Below are 1,695 nucleotides of genomic sequence, written 5' to 3'. Positions count from 1 at the left end.
GACAACAGATCAAGGTCAAACCAAGTTGTTATATGCAAACAACGACACACAATCCAGCTATTCACCAGTTCCCGTTGCTGCTCCACCAACTCGTGATTACAATAGTAATTTTAGAGGTAGAGGTCGAGGAGGACGCTACTACAGGGGAAGAGGTCGAGGGAGATCTTATGAGGCTAGAGATTTGTCTGAGGTGACATGTTTCCGATGTGATAAGCAGGGTCACTTTGCCTCAAGATGTCCTGATCGCCTTCTCAAACTTCAAGAAACACAAGAAAGGGAGAATAATGAGACAGAGAATGCAGATGAGCTAATGTTGCATGAGATAGTGTTCTTGAATGAAAAGAAGGTTGTACCAAGCAAATATGAGTTGCAGAGAGGAGAAGATGATATGTGGTATCTTGACAATGGAGCGAGTAATCACATGACTGGTGATCTAAGATATTTCTCAAAGGTTGACTATTCGATTACTGGAAAAGTGAAATTTGGTGATGATTCGAGAATAGATATCAAGGGGAAAGGCACCGTGAAGTTTACTGATGAGAATGGAGAACTATGAACATTAACCAATGTTTATTACATACCAGGTCTTAAGAGTAATATCATTAGCCTTGGCCAAGCCACAGAATCAGGGTGTGATGTGAGGATGAAGGGAGAGTACTTGACAGTACACGATCAAGAAGGAAAGCTGCTTGTTAAGACACCAAAGTCTAGAAATCGACTTTACAAAGTTCGTATGGGGATAAAGAATGATGTGTGTTTACAGTCTGCAGTTTAAAGTGATTCATACACATGGCATGCGAGAATGGGGCATGTCAACTTCGAGTCAATAAGATCAATGATTCAGAGAGAGTTAGTCACCGGGTTTCCACATATACAACTTGAAAGAAGGATCTGCAGTTCGTGTCTATTTGGGAAACAGACAAGACAAATGTTTCCTCAGGCAACAACTTTTCGAGCAACCATGGCATTGGAGCTTGTTCATGGTGATTTGTGTGGTCCGATAACACCAAGTACTGCGGCTAGGAACAGATATGTTTTTGTCCTTATTGATGATCATTCTAGATATATGTGGACAATTTGAAAGAGAAAAGTGAGGCTTTCAACAAATTCAAGAAGTTTAAGGCAGTACTGGAGCAAGAAACAGGGAAGCACATACAAACTTTCAGAACAGATAGAGGAGGAGAGTTTGTGTCACATGAGTTTGACTCTTTCTGCAGTGACAATGGTATTAAGAGACAGCTCACAGCTCCATACACCCCTCAGCAAAACGGTGTGGTTGAAAGACGCAATAGGACTTTGATGGAGATGACTAGGAGCATCCTAAAGCACATGTCTGTTCCAAATTACTTATGGGGAGAAGCAGTACGGCATGCTACGTATCTGATCAACAGGTTAGCTTCAAGGTCGTTGAATGAGAAGACTCCGTATGAGGCGTTTCGTGGAAGAAAACATAATCTCAGCCATCTTCGAGTGTTTGGTTGCACATTTGCTAAGATGGAGCAACCACACCTGAAAAAACTCGAAGACAGATCACGAATGTTGGTACACTTGGATACAGAACCAGGATCAAAAGCATATCGCTTGTTTGATCCTAAAACTCGGAAGGTTGTGGTTAGTCGTGATGTTAATTTTTGATGAAACAAGAAGCTGGGACTGGGATAAGAGACAATTAGAACAGGGTGAAGTTGGAGGTTT

This window comes from Camelina sativa, chromosome 20, assembly GCF_000633955.1.
Source record: "Camelina sativa cultivar DH55 chromosome 20, Cs, whole genome shotgun sequence".
Lineage (NCBI taxonomy): Eukaryota > Viridiplantae > Streptophyta > Magnoliopsida > Brassicales > Brassicaceae > Camelina > Camelina sativa.
This window is presented reverse-complemented; position numbering follows the sequence as displayed.